Below are 22,761 nucleotides of genomic sequence, written 5' to 3' on the forward strand. Positions count from 1 at the left end.
ATTTCAATGGATTTCTTTCCCTGAAAATATGCATTTGATAAACAGCAGCACAAATAGTTTGCCACATAACAAATGTAAACTGCCACCATTTAATCTCCGGGGTCTCCGCTTTCAGAAAATATATCATTGTTTGGGGGGAAATAAATATCTGGTATAAAATGCTGATCTGAACACTAACAATTGCCCCATAGACACACGGATAAGCCGAGACATTCCCAAACCGTTTCCAGGGGCATCTTTTGTGTCTTTTTGCTGTGTGTCCAGCAAGGCCTTGTAGGCGGAGAGATGTGATGTCATCACTGCATATAAGAACCGTCATGGAGGGGGCAGCTGTCAGACGGCGGGAGCCGGAGTCACAAGTTTTTTGTCTTTTTCCAGGTAGCGATGGCGGCGGGCATTGTGAGTGACGTTGGATCTATTCGGAGGACATTTTTTTTTAAATTGTTATTTTTAATAAAGAAATTGTCACAGAACGTCTCCTGTCATTTTTACACTACACTTATTTTTTGTGAATGGGTAGCAGTACCATGTACCCCATACTCATTCACATGGGGGGGCTTTTAGATTCCAATAAGCCCACCATCCACATACAGTAGGAAGGACAGACGGCAGAGCAGAGGACAGTAGAGAGGATGGGGCAGTGGGAGGGGGGCAGTAGGGAGGAGAAGGGGCAGTGTGAGGGACAGTAGGGAGGACAGAGGGCAGTGTGGGGGACAGTAGGGAGGACAGGGGGCATTGTGGGGGACAGTAGGGAGGACAGAGGGCAGTGTGGGGGACAATAGGGAGGACAGGGGGCAGTGTGAGGGACAGTAGGGAGGACAGGGGGTGGTGGGGGGGGACAGCAGGGAGGACAGGGGGAAGTTCAGGAGACAGTGGGGAGGACAGGGGGCAGTGTGGGGACAGTAGGGAGGACATGGGGCATTGTGGGGGACAGTAGGGAGGAAAGGGGGCAGTGTGGGGAACAGTAGGGAGAACAGGGGACAGTTTGGGGACAGTAGGGAGGACAGGGGGCATTGTGGGGGGAAGTAAGGAGAACAGGTGGCATTGTGGGGGACAGTAGGGAGGACAGTGGGAAGTGTGTGGACAGTAGGAGGACAGGGGGCATTGTGGGGGACAGTAGAGAAGACAGAGGGCATTGTGGGAACAGTAGGGAGGACAGAGTGCATTGTGGGGGAAAGTAGGGAGGAAAAGGGGCAGTGTGGAGGACAGTAGGGAGAACAGGGGACAGTAGGGAGGACAGGGGGTAGTGTGGGGGGCAGTAAGGAGAACAGGGGGCGTTGTGGGGGACAGTAGGGAGGACAGTGGGCAGTGTGGGGACAGTAGGAGGACAGGGGGCAGTGTGAGGGACAGTAGAGAAGACAGAGGGCATTGAGGGGGACAGTAGGGAGGACAGAGGGCATTGTGGGAGAAAGTGGGGAGGACAGGGGGCAGTGTGGGACAGTGGGGAGGACAGGGGGCAGTAGGGAGGACAGGGGGCAGAGTGGGGACAGTAGGGAGGCGGGGGACAGTAGGGAGGACAGGGGGCAGTGTGGGGGACAGTAGGGAGGACAGGGGGCAGTGTGGGGGACAGTAGGCAGGACAGGGGGCAGTGCGGGGGACAGTAAGGAGGACAGGAGGCAGTGCGGGGGACAGTAGGGAGAACTTGTGGGGGACAGTAGGGAGGACAGGAGGCAGTATGGGGGACAGTAGGGAGGACAGGAGGCAGTGTAGGGGACAGTAGGGAGGATAGGGGGATTGTGGGGGACAGTAGGGAGGACAGGGGGCAGTGTGGGGGACAGTAGGGAGAACTTGTGGCAGTGTGGGGGACAGTAGGGAGGACAGGGGGCAGTGTGGGAGACAGTAAGGAGGACAGGGGGCAGTGTGGGGGACAGTAGGGAGGACAAGGGGAAGTGTGGGGGACAGTAGGGAGGACAGGGGGGCAGTGTGGGGGACAGTAGGGAGGACAAGGGGCATTGTGGGGGACAGTAGGGAGGACAGGGGGCAGTGTGGTGGAAAGTAGAGAGGACAAGGGGAAGTGTGGGGGACAGTAGGGAGGACAAGGGGCATTGTGGGGGACAGTAGGGAGGACAGGGGGCAGTGTGGGGGACAGTAGGGAGGACAGGGGGCAGTGCGGGCACAGTAGGGAGGACAGGGGGCAGTGCGGGCACAGTAGGGAGGACAGGGGGCAGTGCGGGGGACAGTAGGGAGGACAAGGGGCAGTGTGGGGGACAGTAGGGAGGACAGGGGGAAGTGTGGGGGACAGTAGGGAGGACAGGGGGCAGTGCAGGGGACAGTAGGGAGGACAGGGGGCAGTGCGGGGGACAGTAGGGAGGACATGTGGCAGTGTGGGGGACAGTAGGGAGGCGGGGGACAGTAGGGAGGACAGGGGGCAGTGTGGGGGAAAGTAGGGAGGACAGGGGGAATTGTGGGGGACAGTAGGCAGGACAGGGGGCAGTGCGGGGGACAGTAAGGAGGACAGGAGGCAGTGCGGGGGACAGTAGGGAGAACTTGTGGCAGTGTGGGGGACAGTAGGGAGGACAGGAGGCATTGTAGGGACAGTAAGGAGGAAAGGGGGCATTGTGGGGGACAGTAGGGAGGATAGGGGGATTGTGGGGGACAGTAGGGAGGACAGGGGGCAGTGTGGGGGACAGTAGGGAGAACTTGTGGCAGTGTGGGGGACAGTAGGGAGGACAGGGGGCAGTGTGGGAGACAGTAGGGAGGACAGGGGAAAGTGTGGGAGACAGTAAGGAGGACAGGGGGCAGTGTGGGGGACAGTAGGGAGGACAGGGGGCAGTAGGGAGGACAGGGGGCAGTGTGGGGACAGTAGGGAGGACAGGTGGCATTGTGGGGGACAGTAGGGAGGACAGAGGGCATTGTGGGGGACAGAAGGGAGAACATGTTGAAGTGTGGGGGACAGTAGTGAGACCAGAGGGCATTGTGGGGGACAGTAGGGAGGACAGGGGGCAGTGTGGGGGACAGTAGGGAGGACAGGGGGCAGTGTGGGGGACAGTAGGGAGAACTTGTGGCAGTGTGGGGGACAGAAGGGAGGACAGGGGGCAGTGCGGGGGACAGTAGGGAGGACAGGGGGCAGTGCGGGGGACAGTAGGGAGGACAGGGGGCAGTGCGGGGGACAGTAGGGAGGACAGGGGGTAGTGTAGGGGGCAGTAAGGAGAACAGGGGGTGTTGTGGGGGACAGTAGGGAGGACAGTGGGCAGTGTGGGGACAGTAGGAGGACAGGGGGCAGTGTGAGGGATAGTAGAGAAGACAGAGGGCATTGTGGGAACAGTAGGGAGGACAAAAGGCATTGTGGGAGAAAGTGGGGAGGACAGGGGACAGTAGGGAGGACAGGGGGCAGTGTGGGGACAGTAGGGAGGACAGGGGGCAGTGTGGGGACAGTAGGGGGGACAGGTGGCATTGTGGGGGACTTTAGGGAGGACAGAGGGCATTGTGGGGGACAGTAGGGAGAACATGTTGAAGTGTGGGGGACAGTAGTGAGAACAGAGGGCATTGTGGGGGACAGTAGGGAGGACAGGGGGCAGTGTGGGGGACAGTAGGGAGGACAAGGGGCATTGTGGGGGTCAGTAGGGAGGACAGGGGGCAGTGTGGGGGACAGTAGGGAGGACAGGGGGCAGTGTGGGAGACAGTAGGGAGGACAGGGGGCAGTGTGGGAGACAGTAGGGAGGACAGGGGGCAGTGTGGGAGACAGTAGGGAGGACAGGGGGCAGTGTGGGGGACAGTAGGGAGGACAGGGGGCAGTGTGGTGGACAGTAGGGAGGACAAGGGGGCAGTGCGGGGGACAGTAGGGAGGACAGGGGGCAGTGCGGGGGACAGTAGGGAGGACATGTGGCAGTGTGGGGGACAGTAGGGAGGCGGGGGACAATAGGGAGGACAGGGGGCAGTGTGGGGGACAGTAGGGAGGACAGGGGGAATTGTGGGGGACAGTAGGCAGGACAGGGGGCAGTGCGGGGGACAGTAAGGAGGACAGGAGGCAGTGCGGGGGACAGTAGGGAGAACTTGTGGCAGTGTGGGGGACAGTAGGGAGGACAGGAGGCATTGTAGGGACAGTAAGGAGGAAAGGGGGCATTGTGGGGGACAGTAGGGAGGATAGGGGGATTGTGGGGGACAGTAGGGAGGACAGGGGGCAGTGTGGGGGACAGTAGGGAGAACTTGTGGCAGTGTGGGGGACAGTAGGGAGGACAGGGGGCAGTGTGGGAGACAGTAGGTAGGACAGGGGGTAGTGTGGGAGACAGTAGGGAGGACAGGGGGCAGTTTGGGGGACAGTAGGGAGGACAGGGGGCAGTTTGGGGGACAGTAGGGAGGACAAGGGGCAGTGCGGGGGACAGTAGGGAGGACAGGGGGCAGTGCGGGGGACAGTAGGGAGGACATGTGGCAGTGTGGGGGACAGTAGGGAGGCGGGGGACAATAGGGAGGACAGGGGGCAGTGTGGGGGACAGTAGGGAGGACAGGGGGAATTGTGGGGGACAGTAGGCAGGACAGGGGGCAGTGCGGGGGACAATAAGGAGGACAGGAGGCAGTGCGGGGGACAGTAGGGAGAACTTGTGGCAGTGTGGGGGACAGTAGGGAGGACAGGAGGCATTGTAGGGACAGTAAGGAGGAAAGGGGGCATTGTGGGGGACAGTAGGGAGGATAGGGGGATTGTGGGGGACAGTAGGGAGGACAGGGGGCAGTGTGGGGGACAGTAGGGAGAACTTGTGGCAGTGTGGGGGACAGTAGGGAGGACAGGGGGCAGTGTGGGAGACAGTAGGGAGGACAGGGGGTAGTGTGGGAGACAGTAGGGAGGACAGGGGGCAGTTTGGGGGACAGTAGGGAGGACAGGGGGCAGTTTGGGGGACAGTAGGGAGGACAAGGGGCATTGTGGGGGACAGTAGGGAGGACAGGGGGCAGTGTGGGGACAGTAGGGAGGACATGTGGCAGTGTGGGGGACAGTAGGGAGGACAAGGGGCATTGTGGGGGACAGTAGGGAGGACAGGGGGCAGTGTGGGGACAGTAGGGAGGACAGGGGGCGTTGTGGGGGACAGTAGGGAGGACAGTGGGCAGTGTGGGGACAGTAGGAGGACAGTGGGCAGTGTGAGGGACAGTAGAGAAGACAGAGGGCATTGTGGGAACAGTAGGGAGGACAGAGGGCATTGTGGGAGAAAGTGGGGAGGACAGGGGGCAGTGTGGGACAGTGGGGAGGACAGGGGGCAGTAGGGAGGACAGGGGGCAGTGTGGGGACAGTAGGGAGGACAGGGGGCAGTGTGGGGACAGTAGGGAGGACAGGGGGCAGTGTGGGGACAGTAGGGAGGACAGGGGGCAGTGTGGGGGACAGTAGGGAGAACTTGTGGCAGTGTGGGGGACAGTAGGGAGGACAGGGGGCAGTGTGGGGGACAGTAGGGAGGACAGGGGGCAGTGTGGGGGACAGTAGGGAGGACAAGGGGCAGTGTGGGGGACAGTAGGGAGGACAGGGGGCAGTGTGGGGGACAGTAGGGAGGACAAGGGGCATTGTGGGGGACAGTAGGGAGGACAGGGGGCAGTGTGGGGGACAGTAGGGAGGACAGGGGGCAGTGTGGGGGACAGTAGGGAGGACAGGGGGCAGTGTGGGGGACAGTAGGGAGGACAGGGGGCAGTGTGGGGGACAGTTTGGAGGCGGGGGACAGTAGGGAGGACAGGGGGCAGTGTGGGGGACAGTAGGGAGGACAGGGGGCAGTGTGGGGGACAGTTTGGAGGCGGGGGGCAGTAGGGAGGACAGGGGGAATTGTGGGGGACAGTAGGCAGGACAGGGGGCAGTGCGGGGGACAGTAAGGAGGATAGGAGGCAGTGCGGGGGACAGTAGGGAGAACTTGTGGCAGTGTGGGGGACAGTAGGGAGGACAGGAGGCATTGTAGGGACAGTAAGGAGGAAAGAGGGCATTGTGGGGGACAGTAGGGAGGATAGGGGGATTGTGGGGGACAGTAGGGAGGACAGGGGGATTGTGGGGGACAGTAGGGAGGACAGGGGGATTGTGGGGGACAGTAGGGAGGACAGGGGGCATTGTGGGGGACAATAGGGAGGACAGGGGGATTGTGGGGGACAGTAGGGAGGACAGGGGGCATTGTGGGGGACAGGGGGCAGTGTGGGGGATAGTAGGGAGGACAGGGGCCATTGTGGGGGACAGTAGGGAGGACAGGGGGCATTGTGGGGGACAGTAGGGAGGACAGGGGGCAGTGTGGGGGACATTAGGGAGGACAGGGGGCAGTGTGGGGGACAGTAGGGAGAACTTGTGGCAGTGTGGGGGACAGTAGGGAGGACAGAGGGCAGTGTGGGGGACAGTAGGGAGGACAGAGGGCAGTGTGGGGGACAGTAGGGAGGACAGGAGGCAGTGCGGGGACAGTAGGGAGGACAGGAGGCATTGCAGGGACAGTAGGGAGGACAGGGGGCACTGCGGGGGACAGTAGGGAGGACAGGGGGCACTGCGGGGGACAGTAGGGAGGACAGGAGGCATTGTGGGGGACAGTAGGGAGGACAGGGGGCAGTGTGGGGGACAGTAGGGAGGACAAGGGGAAGTGTGGGGGACAGTAGGGAGGACAGGGGGCAGTGTGGGGGACAGTAGGGAGAACTTGTGGCAGTGTGGGGGACAGTAGGGAGGACAGGGGGCAGTGTGGGGGACAGTAGGGAGGACAAGGGGTTGTGGGGCTGACAGGGAAACAATGAGGGGTTTTGCTGATTCTTGTATTTCCCCTAAATTCTGTCACTCCACACTTTGTATATGAGTGACCCCAGTAATGACGGGTCATGTCTACACCGCTGTTTCTTTGGGTGACACTCCTTCCATGGCATCTGCTCCATGAAAGAGCCCCCCAAAAATGCATGAAAGACACTTTGAGTCTGGTATAGATATTAGGGGGTTAATCACACAAAAATATAAAACATAGTGTGAGGTCTATTCTGGTATTTGGGGGTATTTGTACTGTCCTGATATTTGGGAGTGTTTGTGCTGTCCTGGTATTTGGGGGTGTTTGTCCGGTCCTGGTATTTGGGGGTGTTTGTCCTGTCCTGGTATTTGGGGGTGTTTGTCCTGTCCTGGTAATTGGAGGTGTTTGTACTATCCTGGTATTTGGGGGTGTTTGTCCTGTCCTGGTATTTGGGGGTGTTTGTCCTGTCCTGGTATTTGGGGGTGTTTGTCCTGTCCTGGTATTTTGGGGTGTTTGTACTGTCCTGGTATTTTGGGGTGTTTGTCCTGTCCTGGTATTTGGGGGTGTTTGTGCTGTTCTTGTATTTGGGGGTGTTTGTCCTGTCCTGGTATTTGGGGGTGTTTGCACTTTTCTGACATTTGGGGGTGTTTGTACTGTCCTTGTATTTGGGGTGTTTGTGCTGTCCTGGTATTTGGGGGTGTTTGTCCTGTCCTGGTTTTTTGGGGTGATTTGTCCTGTCCTGGTATTTGGGGGTGTCCTGGTATTTGGGGTGTCCTGGTATCTTAGCCCCCCAGAAATGTGCTGTGCAGTGAGAAGTACAAGCTGTGTACACCCCATGATCTCCCCATAGTCTGCAGACGATATAACGGTCACACAAAGCAATCAATATCCACTTATTGGGGTCCTTTTCCCATAAACATGGAGCGGGAGACATTTTGGTGAAATTTATAACTAACTTTGAGGACACTTTATATATTTTATAGCCAAAAGTAAAAAATATTGTTTTTCTTCAAAATTTTTGGTCTTTTTTTGTTTATAGCTTGAAAAATAAAAAGCGCGCAGGTGATGACATCCCACCGACAGAAAGCTCTATTTGTGTGAAGAAAGGACGGATATTTAATTTGGGTGCAGCGTTGTACGACCGCGCAATTGTCAGTTGAATTAGTGCAGCGCTGAGTAGCAAAAATAAGAGTGGTCATTATGGGGGGTAAATCCTTTGGAGGGCAAGTGGTTAATGTATTTGTGTATTTATTTTACATTTATTATTATTATTATTACCACCTTTACAAAAAAATAAATAGAAAGAAAAAAAAGAAAACAATAAATTAAATAATATAAATAAATTAATAAGAAGAAATAAGAAATAAAATACTGACCCCAACACAAACGCTAACCCCTAATCCTAACCCTAATCTAACCCCTCACCCTAACAGAAAACTAAATAATAATACATTAATACTACTAATAATAATAATAATAAAAAAAAAAAATAACACTAAAATTTGATGGGAAAACTAAAACACAGAAAAGCCAAAGCTCAAAAATGGCTAAAAACGCTGTATAAAAACATGCTACAATTGTAAAATATGTGAAAAAATTCTATGCTCAGATGTGAATGGAGCCTAACGGCCTGAAATACAGCATGCTCTTCCCTGCAAATCGCAGGATCTAAGAAGGCTGATTCTTCACCTCTCCTGAAGAAGCTGCCTTCTGTTTAGTCTCCACTATGAGGCCTCTCTTGTTGGATGGCAGTTTGACCATTTGCACATTTACATATTTGTTACAGTTGATGCTTAGTACCCCCAGTTTCATGGGTGATCTTAACCCCATTTATATTCTGGATACAGTCTGTCATAGGAGACTTTTCCCCAGTTCCCTCCATACCTCTTGCACATTGTTCCTTCTGCAACATTCAATAAACATTTTTACTTTTTATTAAAATCATCTTCCATGGTGTGCATTGTGTCTGCTCAGTATTTCTGTCTGTTATCTGTGAATAATGAAACCTAAACATCTTATTTCCGAAGTCCAATCCTGGCCGTGTGAAGCTCAAATTCTCATCCAGTCATCTTATATGAGAACATGCTCCCCCCTGCCTTGTTCCTCACCATCCCCCCTCCTGTGTCAGTGTGCAGGGGGGGGGAGGGGTGCAGAGGGATAGTGTAGAGTGCTGGTCTGTAGTAAGCATGGTGGGAGAGGAGGGGGAGGGGTATTAGGAATGTCATGTATGTCAGCTGTGCTGGATCATTAGCGGGCCCCAGAGCTGCATTATGGACAGTTCAGTGTACAGACAGAGGGGGGGGGGGAGGGGGGTTACAAAAGGCAGACAGGCTGTTCACTTTTCAAGGGAAGTTGCACCTTTCAGAGAAGCTTTCCCCATCATAGTGATTGTGAGGAACTATGACTCTGCAGATTGCTTGCCAATGATTGGATGATGGAGGTCAGCAGGACTTCACCTCATTCATTAACCCCTCGTCTGCCGAGGTCCATTTATAAATGTTCTTGTTATCCCCCTTGTAATAGTAATAAAGTTAAATGAAAATTTTTTATGAAAAATCCAATTGTAATAAAATCAATAAAAATAATTAAAAAAGTGTAAAGCAAACCTGTCCTTTGTGCGCATCACACACATGAATACAAGCATGCGCATAGGACACACATGTGTACAGAAACAGCAATTGTGTGGCACATGTGAGGTATCACCGACAACATCTGACTGACACCAATAATTTTCGGGGTGTTATTCAAGGGGAACTCTAAACTGATGACCTGGAAAAGCTTTGAAAGTGCCACCTATGGAAGATTTTAGGTACTGCAGTTTGAGTACGCACAATTTTCAGCTTTGACACGTTTGGTATCTATTTTCTCATCACATCATCTTTTCTATCTTCCTAACAATGAGGAGAAATATTGTGTTGGTGTCACTAAGATTCATTGTATTTGTTCCTGGAAATACGCATTTGATGAACAGCCGAGCAAATATTGTGCGGCGTGAAAGATTGCATCAGCCGCCATTGTTTACTATGAATGACTGGAAACCCACCAATCAGCTCTCTATTCTCGGAAAGCAGAGACCCTGAAGAATGAAGAGGCAGCAGTCACACTTTTTATGGCGCACAATATTTGCTCGGCTATTTCATCAAACCCAAGTTTTCAGGAAAAAAATACACTGAAATGATTTTAGTGCAAACACAATAAAATCCCCAATTTGTTGGTGAAATATAAAATATGGGGCTGCATGGAGTAAGTAGATACCAAACATGTCCATCCTTAGAACTGCATCTGCCTGGGAAATCACAAAATCTATGGCCTCCAAACATTCACCATAAATCAGCCTTTAAAAGCCTTTACAGGTCATCATCATGTATGATGGTTCTACAATTCTTCATGTCCCTGTGACGTGTGCGCTGACACCTCACATGTGTGACACCATTTATGTCTCCATACACGCTGGGGGTTTGTATCATGATATGGACACGGGTGAATGCCGGAGACTCAACATTTTTTAACATTTATTTTATTTTTTGTTTACTCAGGATTTAGCAAGTCAGCTATGTGGTAGCATGAGCAGGTGACAGGTCCTCTTTATGGAGACATTGGATGTCTATTGGACCCCCAATGTCTCCCTTGCCCTCCAATGCAGCTTATCAACCACACATTGTGCTTGATTAGCTGCATCAACAGCTGCAGCAGCCAGGAAATTACAGCTGTGACCCTGAAGTGATACAAGCGACTTCGGGGTTCATTACCCACAGAGGGATCAGGGAGAGGATGTTCCCCGATCACCTCCTGCTCACACTGTAAGAGAGGAATGGGTGAGTCCAGGAACCAATGTGGGGGCCCCTGACAGGGGGGTGGGCATACCCTGAGAGCCCCATAAAAGTTCTCACCAACTGGGTCACCTATATCTGAAAGCATAGAAAGAGGCATGACATGGCGGGGAATTCTGAATACACATAGCAAAGCTGGAAATGGGGCAGCAGGTGGATTGAGAGGTGGGCAGAGGGGGCAGAGGGGGGACAGAGGGGAGGACAGGGAGGCAGTGGGGAGATAGAGGGGTGGACAGGGGGTAGTGGGGAGACAGAAGGGTGGACAGGGGGGCAGTGGTTGGACAGAGGGGTGGACAGAAGCAGTGGGGAGACAGAGGGATGGACAGGGGGGAAGTAGGAGGACAGAGGGGTGGATGGGGGGCAGTGGGGGCCATAATCAGACAGAGGGGGGGGAAGAGAGAGGTGGACAGGGGGCAATGGGGGGACGGAGAGGTGGACGGGGGCAGTAGGAGGACAGAGGGGTGGATGGGGGCAGTGGGGGCCATGAGTGGACAGAGGAGGGACAGAGAGGTGGACAGGGGGGCAGTGGGGGGACAGAGGGGTGGACGGGGGCAGTGGGGGACAGAGGAGTGGATGGGTGGACAGTGGAGGGACAGAGCGGTGGACAGGAGGACAGTTGGGGATAGATGGGGGACAGGGGAGCAGTGGGGGGACAGAGTGGTGGATGAGGGGCAGTGGGGTGACAAAGTGGTGGAAGAGGGGGACAGGGGGGCAGTGGGGGGAGACAGAGGGATAGTGGGGGACAGAGGGGGGGACTGGGGGACATTGGAGTGATAGAGGAGTGGACGGGGGTAGTGGTGGGACAGGGGAGCAATGGGGAGCCAGAGGGGTGGAGAGGAAGTGGGGAGACAGAGAGGTGGACAGGAAGGCAGTAAGGGGACAGAGGGGTGGATGGGGGGCAGTGAGGGGAAAACAGAGGGCAGTTGGGGGACAGAAGGGTGTATGGAGGGCAGTAGGGGCAGTGAGGGGACAGTTGGGTGGACAGTGGGGCAGTGGGGGGTCAGAGAGGTGGACAGGGGCAGTTTGGGAACAAAGGGGTGGATGGGGGGACAGTGGGGGGACAAAGCAGTGGACAGGGGGACAGTGGGGGGACAGATAGATGAATGGGGCAGATGGGGGACAGAGTGGTGGACTTGAGGACAGAGGGAGGGGCAACTACCACCTCTATGCCGACGACACACAAATCTATCTCCCAACCCCCCACCTCACCCCCTCTGTCTCCGCCCAAATCACACACCTGTTGAGCGACATATCAGACTGGATGTCGCTCCACTTCCTTAAACTGAACCTCTCCAAAACCGAGTTTCTTGTCTTCCCCTCAGCCCGGACACCACCCCCCATTGACTTCTCTATCACATCGAACAACGCTACCATCAAACCCGCCCTGCAGGCCAGAGTACTTGGTGTCATTTTGGACTCCAACCTATCCTTCCAGCCCCAAGTCCAATCTTTAACAAACTCATGCAGACTCCACCTCCACAACATGCAGACTCCACCTCCGCAACATCGCCAAAATCCGCACGTTCCTAACCCCAGAAACCACTAAACAGCTCATCCACTCCCTCATCATATCACTACTCAACTACTGCAACTCCCTCCTCACTGGCCTGCCTCACCACAGGCTATCCCCGCTTCAGTCCATCCTGAATACGGCTGTCAGACTCATTCACCTTTCCAACCGCTCCGTTTCCGCCACCCCCCCTCTGCCAATCCCTCCACTGGCCTCCATTCAGTGTCCTCCACCCCCCTCTGCCAATCCCTCCACTGGCTTCCGATTGCACAACGGATCAAATTCAAAATCCTAACACTGACGTACAAAGCCGTCCACCATACTGCCCCGAACTACATCACTGACCTAATATCCAAGTACCACCCAACACGCACACTCCGCTCCTCACAAGACCTCCTTCTCTCTAGTTCCCTGGTCTCCTCCTCCCATGCCCGCCTCCAGGACTTCTCCAGGGTGTCACCCATCCTCTGGAACTCCCTGCCCCAACCCATCAGATTATCACCTACTCTCCTCTCCTTTAGGCGCACCCTGAAAACCCATCTCTTCAGGGAAGCCTACCCCACCCCCTGCTAACTTGCCAACCTCCTCCACTCTTCCTACCACTCCATCCCCCACAGCTATCTCCCCCTGTGCCACCATCCCCTCCCTCCTAGATTGTAAGCTCCAAAGAGCAGGGCCCTCAATCCCCTCATGTTTTGTATTGTATTGGTATTGTTCTGTCACATGTTCTGTCCCCCTCTGTAATGCACAGCGCTGAGCGAACTATTGGCGCTTTATAAATACTGTATAATAATAATAAAAATAATAATGGGAGGACAGGGAGAACAGAGATGAGGACAGGGAGCAGAGAGGTGGACAATGGGGTGTACAGGGGGGCAGTGGGGGACAAATGGGTGCACAGGGGGATAGTGGGGGAACAGAGGGCAGGATGGGGTTACAAAGGGGTGGATGGGGCTGTGGGGAGACAGAGGGATTGATGGGAGGCAGTGGAGGGACAGGGGGGTTGATGGGAGGCAGTGGGGGGACAGAGGGGTGGATGGGGGTTAGTGGGGTGAATTGGGAAATTAATACCTGGCTGATGGTGTTCTGTTCTGGAGGTGGAAGTGGAGCTCCGCTGATAACTCTCCTCTGGTTGGGTTCCTCCTCTCTGGTCGGGTTCCTCTCTTCTGGTCGGGTTCCTCCTCTCTGGTCGGGTTCCTCCTCTCTGGTTGGGTACCTCCTCTCTTCTGACTTCTGACTGTGGGTTAATCAGCCGAGTTTCCATCCGTAAATACAACACATGACATCGCTTTTCAAGTTGGGTTCTGTCTTCCGGGAATTTCCATTGGCTGTTTGATCTCTTCATTTCCCATATGAGACCAGCATGCAGAAACCGAACGCTCATTCCTCCAATATTCTCATGGTGTGTACGGTGGGATCGGACTAGGAGAATTTGGTCTTGGTGATTTCTCAGGCTGGAATGAAATGTGGTGTCAGGTGGGGGGTGGTAAATTCAGGAGGGGGGTAGTAGCTGTCCATGGCAGAGAGGAGGACAGACAGAACAACAGCTGCACAAAGTTCCCGGATCCAGAGCCGTGCAGAACATTCACCAGCTGATAGATACAACATTTCCCCAGTTTCTAAAATATGAGTGCAGAGCTAAAAAATGCACGTCATAAATTCCATAAACGCATGTGACTTAAACGCATATGTGAGTAAAGTGCTGAAAGTGCAATATTAATAGAACTAGTTCAAGATGACATAAAATGCAATAAAAGAAGTTCATCAGAGCATTTGTGAATGTAAAACGTCTCTTGTGCAAAGATATCAGCTGAAGAGATGCCTATGATTGGCCGTGACGTTATCCGGGAAGAGTAACGGTGTAAAAGCTTGTAAAAGGAAATCCCCCCTCGGGACGGACGTACACTCACCAGACCATCAATTATAATGTGCATTGATTAGAATACATGGCACATCTGGGGGTGCAGCGGTATGCTGACAGCTACGGGGTCATCCGTCCATCCGTCAGGGTGGGTGCCTGGTGGTCCTGGGGGGAATGAGCTCAGCCACAGGAGCCACAAAGGTGCTTATAGTGTAGTATTTGATGTAAGGTAATAATAGGAAGTAACAAAAAAAGGGACCAATTTGGAGTACTAAAATAAATACATAAATGAATAAAGTACCAAAATGGCCGCCGCTCACCAGTAGCGGCAGCTAGAGGTCAGCAATAGGGCTCCACCCAACGCGTTTCGTGTAATAACACCTCCTCAGGGGTGTACCCATTGATGAACTTCTTTTATTGCATTTTATGTCATCTTGAACTAGTTCTATTAATATTGCACTTTCAGCACTTTACTCACACATGCGTTTATGGAATTTATGACATGCATTTTTTATCACTGCACTAATATTGTAGCAATTGTGATTCTGGGACTGTGACCTATACCCCGAGTGCCGGCTGCTTTTCATTCATTTGAATATATATCATTTTAATTTCATATACGGCATTTAGCGCTCGCTCTATTATCTTTTCTACAAACATTTCCCCAGAATTGCGGCTCCTCCTTCGGTGTCACCAGTCGGGTTTTTGGGGTTTTCTTCATTATTTTACAGCAGCAATAAAATAAATTCCCCATAATTGCTGTTCCCCCGAACAATAATAAAAGGGTTTATAGCGCACCAAGCGCAGACGTATCGCACCCGAGCACCAAATTCCCATCCCACACTCTGAGATAAAAAGTCATAAAAATCCCCCAAAAAGTCACCATCATGTCAGAAAGGAGAGGCGGGGTCTCCCAGGCAGCTCAGAGAGGGCGGGAAGCCTGTGTACCCACTGTGACAAGTGGTGGTGGTGGACATGGTGCATCCTCTGCAGGCAGGGCACGCCTGGCCTTTGTTTCCTCTGCTGGCCGTGTTATTCAGCCAGAACATGCAGAAGAGGTGGGGGAGGGGAGAAGTCAGCCATCCTCATCCACCTCCTCCTCTGTCACCCCGGATCATACTTCTCCTTCCACCGCAGCGGACAAAGCCCACGTCACCGCTAGCCACGCCTATTTCTTGACATCTGACCACCAAATGTCAGACCTGTTGTCGCATTGCAGCGAGTGCTGGGCGGGTCAGTGGGCGTCGTCTGACGATGGAAACATTTTTTGTCTTTTTTATTATTAATAAAGGATTCGTCATAAACTGTTGTTGTGATTTTTGTTCAATAAAGGAATTGTTCAAAGTCTGGAGTCTTTATTTTTCACCCCTTACTCATTCCCAAGGGGGGGCAGCATCAGGGTGCCCCCTTATTTAAAGGGGTACCCTGATACTAATGAGCCCCCCAACAGCATACCCCCACAACCACCAGGCAAGGGTTGTGGGGAAGAGGTCCTTGTCCTCATCGGTTTGGGGACACCATCCCAATGCTGAGGGTACGTTGCCACAGGGAGGGTGGGTGCCCTCACTCCCCCCATTATTTAGGGGTGGGGTTCCCATTAAAAGTCCCACAAGGCCTAAAGGGTCCTGGCTTCTTAAAAAGTCTGCTATGGATTGGGAGGCCCTCCTAACCTTCCTACCACACCTAATGGGTCTGTTATGGATTGGGGGGGGGCCCTCCTAACCTTCCTACCACACCTAATGGGTCTGCTATGGATTTGGGGGCCCTCCTAACCTTTTGACCACACCTAATGGATCTACTATGGATTGGGGGGCCCTCCTAACCTTCTTAGAACACCTAACGGGTCTGCTATGGATTGGGGGGGCCTCCTAACCTTTCAACCACACCCAATAGGTTTTCTATGGATTGGGGGGCCTCCTAACCTTTCAACCACACCCAATAGGTCTGCTATGGATTGGGGGGTTCCTCCAAACCTTCCTACCGCACCTAATGGGTCTGCTATGGATTGGGGGGCCCTCCTAACCTTCCTATTGCACCTAATGGGTCTGCTATGGATTGGGGGGTCCCTCCTAACCTTCCTACCACACCTAATGGGTCTGCTATGGATTGGGGGGGTCCTCCTGACCTTCCATCCACACCTAATTGGTCTGCTATGGATTGGGGGTCCCCCCTAACCTTCCTACCACACCTAATGGGTCTGCTACGGATTGGTGGGGTCCTCCTAACCTTCCTTCCACACCTAATTTGTCTGCTATGGATTGGGGGTCCCCCTAACCTTCCTATCACACCTAATGGGTCTGCTATGGATTGGGGGGTCCCTCCTAACCTTCCTACCACACCTAATGGGTCTGCTGTGGATTTGGGGGTCCCTCCTAACCTTCCTACCACACCTAACGGGTCTGCTATGGATTGGGGGTCCCCCTAACCTTCCTACCGCACCTAAAGGGTCTGCTATGGATTGGGGGGCCCTCCTAACCTTCCGACCACACCCAATAGGTCTGCTATGGATTGGGGGGTTCCTCCTAACCTACCTACCGCACCTAATGGGTCTGCTCTGGATTGAGGGTCCCCCTAACCTTCCTACCATACCTAATGGGTCTGCTGTGGATTGGGGTCCCTCCTAACCTTCCTACCACACCTAATGGGTCTGCTATGGATTGGGGGGGTCCTCCTGACCTTCCATCCACACCTAATTGGTCTGCTATGGATTGGGGGTCCCCCCTAACCTTCCTACCACACCTAATGGGTCTGCTACGGATTGGTGGGGTCCTCCTAACCTTCCTTCCACACCTAATTTGTCTGCTATGGATTGGGGGTCCCCCTAACCTTCCTATCACACCTAATGGGTCTGCTATGGATTGGGGGGTCCCTCCTAACCTTCCTACCACACCTAATGGGTCTGCTGTGGATTTGGGGGTCCCTCCTAACCTTCCTACCACACCTAACGGGTCTGCTATGGATTGGGGGTCCCCCTAACCTTCCTACCGCACCTAAAGGGTCTGCTATGGATTGGGGGGCCCTCCTAACCTTTTGACCACACCTAATGGATCTGCTATGGATTGGGGGGCCCTCCTAACCTTCCTACCGCACCTAACGGGTCTGCTATGGATTGGTGGGCCCTCCTAACTTTCCGACCACACCCAATGGGTCTGCTATGGATTGAGGGGTTCCTCCTAACCTTTCTACTGCACCTAATGGGTCTGCTATGGTTTTGGGGGTGATCCTAACCTTCCTACCACACCTAATGGGTCTGCTATGGATTTGGGGGTGATCCTAACCTTCCGACCACACCCAATGGGTCTGCTATGGATTGGGGGTCCTCCTAACCTTCCTAGCACACCTAATGGGTTTGCTATGGATTGGGGGTCCTCCTAACCTTCCTTCCACACCTAATGGGTTTGCTATGGATTGAGGGGCACTCCTAGAATTCCTACCACACATAATGGTTCTGCTATGGATTGAGGGTCCTCCTAACCTTCCTACCACACATAATGGGTCTGCTATGGATTGGGGGGGGGTCTTCCTAACCTTCCTACCACACCTATTGGGTCTGCAATGGATTGGGGGGCCCTCCTAACCTTTTTTTTTTAAATAAAATCCATACTTTGTACAGATGATACATAGTCACGGGTAGTTTAGCCCCTCCCCCGGCATGATATTTAAAGGGATTTATCTTTTTTTTAATGTACTGCTCCTATCAAAATGTTACTTTTTGGAAGCCAATTTCCCTGATGTGGGGACCCCCGCACCCCTTTCATGGCCAATAACTGGCATATTCACCTCCACAATGGGCCCTTGTGAATGGACAAGTTGTGGTCCCATAGACTTGCAATGAGTTGGAGATTGGTGGTGGATCGCGGGCGCTATACAGCGTGATTGCCATTCTTAGACATAAATAGGAGGGAGAGGATGTCCATGCTGTAAGCCCTGGACCCTTTTGACAAAGTGCATCGCACGAAACGCGTCAAGGGGGGCTACAGCACATGGACATCTAAGCCACCGCTGGTGGCCAACATTTATTCTTGCGGTCAGCACTTTTGCCTGTTTACTTCATATATATTTGGAAATAAAGCTTTTTTATGCAGTATCACGCTATGGGATGTCCCTTATTGCTCTCTATGAGCATCACCCTTCTAGTACCAAGCTTAAGGAGAGACTCCGAGAGGTATCAAACTTAAGGAGGAACCCCAGATAAACCAAACCTAAGGAGGGACCCCAGAAGTGAACCAGGGAATCCGGCCAGGAGGGATCTCTAGTGAGAGTGCAGCCTAACCTGAGACCAAAGGACCCTGACGCACTTGATGAAAAAAGGAATTTTCTCTTCATGCGTTTATTGAACGCACTTCTGGTAAGTGCGTATTTCACTCATTTCCTGGTTACCTGTGGATTAATTATCCTGAAAAAAGGAGACACGACAGAATTTGCATTCTTTGTGTGATTCCGGGACGTTTAATATATCCATAATAACTTCTGTATTTTAGATATTGATATTAATATAGTAGTATTGACATTATTAGCGCTGCACCTTTTTCTCTTTATACTATTGGTGGTGGATCGTTCATTAGGGTGGAACGTTCCATGGAGAAGTGAACACGGGGGAGGTCAGCCCATCACTACGGAGGAGGTCAGCCCATCACTACGGGGGAGGTCAGCCCATCACTACGGGGGAGGTCAGCCCATCACTACGGGGGAGGTCAGCCCATCACTACGGGGGAGGTCAGCCCATCACTACGGGGGAGGTCAGCCCATCACTACGGGGGAGGTCAGCCCATCACTACGGGGGAGGTCAGCCCATCACTACGGGGGAGGTCAGCCCATCACTACGGGGGAGGTCAGCCCATCACTACGGGGGAGGTCAGCCCATCACTACGGGGGAGGTCAGCCCATCACTACGGGGGAGGTCAGCCCATCACTACGGGGGAGGTCAGCCCATCACTACGGGGGAGGTCAGCCCATCACTACGGAGGAGACATTGCTGTCTACACACTCAGGTTTGGTGGGTCTACTATAGTGTCCGGCTGGATGTTCCTTGTGATCGGTGAGGGCCAACCATGCCCCACAATGCACTGCGCCCTGACCCGATTGTGATTGGCCAAAGCATCGCACCTGACCTGTGCCCATGGTGAAGGCTTCTATGTCAGGTATTGGCCATAAAAGGGGTCTGGGGGCCCTCGAGGACAGGGATCAGGGAAATGTTGTCACAAAGTACTGTTCTTAAAGGGGCAGTCAGTCTTCATCACTAAAAGTAAAAAAAATGAAATATTCCTTTAAACCTCATTCCTGGTGAGGATGGGAGGGGGGTCCCCTAAACTGCCTGAAAAGTCCCCCATCTGTACAATGTATGGAACCGGCTGCAGCAGGACCCCTCCCCCCCAATCCATACCACCTCCCCCCAAATCCATACCATACCCATAGATCTGATAGGAAGGTTAAGAGGGGCCCCACAGTGGCTTACCAGGCCAAATGACCTCAACATGAGGATGGTGTCACCAAACCAATGGAGACAAGGGCCTCTTCCATACAACCCTGGCCCGGTGGTTGTCAAGGACATACTACCCCACTGACACCAATGTATGGGACATACTTCTCCACTGACACCAATGTAAGGGACATACTACTCCACTGACACCAATGTAAGGACATACTACTTCACTGACACCAATGTAAGAGACATACTACTCCTCTGACACCAATGTAAGGGACATACTACTCCACTGACACCAATGTAATGGACATACTACTCCACTGACACCAATGTAAGAGATATACTACTTCACTGACACCAATGTAAGGACATACTACTCCACTGACACCAATGTGAGGGACATACTACTCCACTGACACAAATGTAAGGACATACCACTCCACTGACACCAATGTAAGAGACATACTACTCCACTGACACCAATGTAAGGACATACTACTCCACTGACACCAATGTAAGAGAGATACTACTCCACTGACACCAATGTAAGGGACATACTACTCCACTGACACCAATGTATGGGACATACTACTCCACTGACACCAATGTAAGAGATATACTACTTCACTGACACCAATGTAAGGACATACTACTCCACTAACACCAATGTGAGGGACATACTACTCCACTGACACAAATGTAAGGACATACTACTCCACTGACACCAATGTAAGGACATACTACTCCACTGACACCAATGTAAGAGAGATACTACTCCACTGACACCAATGTAAGATAGATACTATTCCACTGACACCAATGTAAGGACATACTACTCCATTGACACCAATGTAAGTGAGGTACTACTCCACTGATACCAATGTAAGAGAGATACTCCACTGACACCAATGTATGGGAGGTACTACTCCACTGACACCAATGTATGGGAGGTACTACTCCACTGACACCAATGTAAGATAGATACTATTCCACTGACACCAATGTATGGGAGGTACTACTCCACTGACACCAATGTATGGGAGGTACTACTCCACTGACACCAATGTAAGGGACATACTACTCCACTTACACCAATGTAAGGACATACTACTCCACTGACACCAATGTAAGGGACATACTAATCCACTGACACCAATGTAAGAGACATACTACTCCACTGACACCAATGTATGTAAAAAGGCAAAATGTTTGGTGTGCTCCTCGGTGTCAGTGAACTCCCCTCCTATCAGCTGGTGAATGTTCTGCACGGCTCTGGATCCGGGAACTTTGTGCAGCTGTTGTTCTGTCTGTCCTCCTCTCTGCCATGGACAGCTGCTACCCCCCTCCTGCATTTACCACCCCCCTCCCCCTCCACCTGACACCACATTTCATCCCAGCCTGAGAAAACACAGAGACCCCGTTCTCCGGGCTGGGACTGGGAGAGATCAGATTCTGGGACTGGCAGAGGGAAGTCATATAATCGCAGCACTGATTACTGACACCACTCATGTCATGTAATGGCATTCTACTCCACTGACACCAATGTAAGGACATACTACTCCACTGACACCAATGTAAGGGACATACTACTCCACTGACACCAATGTAAGAGACATACTACTCCACTGACACCAATGTAAGGGACATACTACTCCACTGACACCAATGTAAAGGACATACTACTCCACTGACACCAATGTAAGGGACATACTTACCCCACTGACACCAATGTAAGGGACATACTATTCCACTGACACCAATGTAAGGGACATACTATTCCACTGACACCAATGTAAGGGACATACTACTCCACTGACACCAATGTAAGAGACATACTATTCCACTGACACCAATGTAAGAGACATACTACTCCACTGACACCAATGTAAGGGACATACTACTCCACTGACACCAATGTAAGGACATACTACTCCACTGACACCAATGTAAGAGACATACTACTCCACTGACACCAATGTAAGGGACATACTACTCCACTGACACCAATGTAAGGGACATACTAATCCACTGACACCAATGTAAGGACATACTACTCCACTGACACCAATGTAAGAGACATACTACTCCACTGACACCAATGTAAGAGAGATATACTACTCCACTGACACCAATGTAAAGGATATATTACTCCACTGACACCAATGTAAGAAATGTACTACTCCACTGACACCAATGTAAAGGATATATTACTCCACAGACACCAATGTAAGGACATACTACTCCACTGACACCAATGTAAGAACATACTACTCCACTGACACCAATGTAAGGACATACTACTCCACTGACACCAATGTAAGAACATACTACTCCACCGACACCAATGTAAGGGACATACTACTCCACTGACACCAATGTAAGGGACATACTACTCCACTGACACCAATGTAAGGGACATACTACTCCACTGACACCAATGTAAGGACATACTACTCCTCTGACACCAATGTAAGGGACATACTACTCCACTGACACTAATGTAAGGACATACTACTCCACTGACACCAATGTAAGGGACATACTACTCCACTGACACCAATGTAAGGGACATACTACTCCACTGACACCAATGTAAGAGACATACTACTCCACTGACACCAATGTAAGGACATACTACTCCACTGACACCAATGTAAGAGACATACTACTCCACTGACACCAATGAAACATGCACACATCACCCCCATACTTAAAAAGCCCTCCCTGGACCCCAATGACCCGAATAACTTCAGACCCATCTCCCTGCTCCCATTTACATCCAAACTCCTCGAGCGCCTCGTCTACACCCACCTAAGACAAAATCTGCCCATTCCTAACCCCAGAAACCACTAAACAGATCATCCCCTCCCTCATCATATCACGACTCGACTACTGCAACTCCCTCCTCACTGGCCTGCCTCACCACAGGCTATGCCCGCTTCAGTCCATTCTGAATACGGCTGCCAGACTCATTCACCTTTCCAACCGCTCCATCTCCGCCACCCCCCTCTGCCAATCCCTCCACTGGCCTCCACTCAGTGTCCTCCACCCCCCTCTGCCAATCCCTCCACTCAGTGTCCTCCACCCCCCTCTGCCAATCCCTCCACTGGCCTCCACTCAGTGTCCTCCACCCCTCTCTGCCAATCCCCCCACTGGCCTCCGCTCAGTTTCCGCCACCCTTCTCTGCCAATCCCTCCACTGGCCTCCACTCAGTGTCCTCCACCCCTCTCTGCCAAACCCTCCACTGGCCTCCACTCAGTGTCCTCCACCCCTCTCTGCCAATCCCTCCACTGGCCTCCACTCAGTGTCCTCCACCCCCCTCTGCCAATCCCTCCACTGGCCTCCACTCAGTGTCCTCCACCCCCCTCTGCCAATCCCTCCACTGGCCTCCATTCAGTGTCCTCCACCCCCCTCTGCCAATCCCTCCACTGGCCTCCACTCAGTGTCCTCCACCCCCCTCTGCCAATTCCTCCACTGGCCTCCAC

General features: G+C 52.6%; 1 protein-coding gene across 3 annotated transcripts in view; it reads right to left on the reverse strand.

Annotated features, from left to right (window-relative positions):
- The window catches only part of LOC149451038 (uncharacterized), a 221,199-nt gene that overhangs the window by 133,151 nt on the left and 65,287 nt on the right, over window positions 1–22,761 (reverse strand). Inside the window, exon 1 of one of the 3 annotated variants that reach the window (XM_089691124.1) lies at window positions 13,062–13,617. The exons of 1 other annotated variant lie outside the window; for it this stretch is intronic. The gene's annotated coding sequence lies outside the window, so the exon portion shown is untranslated. Of the gene's footprint in view, window positions 1–13,061; window positions 13,618–22,761 lie in introns of those variants that run through there. One more of the 3 variants, XM_089691128.1, reaches the window with a different exon arrangement.

This window comes from Staurois parvus, unplaced genomic scaffold (assembly GCF_062004578.1).
Source record: "Staurois parvus isolate SC_StPar_1 unplaced genomic scaffold, SC_StPar_1.0 ptg000551l, whole genome shotgun sequence".
In the NCBI taxonomy this organism is placed as follows: domain Eukaryota; kingdom Metazoa; phylum Chordata; class Amphibia; order Anura; family Ranidae; genus Staurois; species Staurois parvus.